This window comes from Gavialis gangeticus, unplaced genomic scaffold (genome assembly GCF_001723915.1).
Source record: "Gavialis gangeticus isolate Ggan-Ray unplaced genomic scaffold, GavGan_comp1, whole genome shotgun sequence".
Taxonomy (NCBI): domain Eukaryota; kingdom Metazoa; phylum Chordata; order Crocodylia; family Gavialidae; genus Gavialis; species Gavialis gangeticus.
In genome coordinates this window covers 21,012,142-21,012,439 of record NW_017729014.1, presented here as the reverse complement: position 1 = coordinate 21,012,439, position 298 = coordinate 21,012,142, and the positions used below count along the sequence as shown (strand labels likewise).

The 298-nt window shown below is 38.6% G+C and overlaps 1 long non-coding RNA gene across 1 annotated transcript in view; it reads left to right on the top strand.

Annotated features, from left to right (window-relative positions):
- LOC109293824 overlaps positions 1-298 on the top strand; it is a 15,993-nt gene that overhangs the window by 12,946 nt on the left and 2,749 nt on the right. The gene's annotated exons all lie outside the window — the stretch shown is intronic.

Here is a 298-nt window from a genome sequence, read left to right as displayed (position 1 = left end):
ACACACACACACACACACACACACACACACACGCACACGCACGTATATATAAATACACACACGTGTATATATAAATACACACACACACAGATCAAGAATATATAGATATGTGTGTGTGTATGTATGTGTGCCTGAAAGCTTGCAATTAAAGAATTTTTTTTGCAAAAGCCTTGTTGTCTTAATAAAAAAATATCACCTCTACCATGAGCCCTGATTGCTTTTGCCTGTAGACCAATCTGGCTGTAACCTGGATATGTATGCGTGCGTGTGTATAAATATATCTGCAAACCCCCTCTCC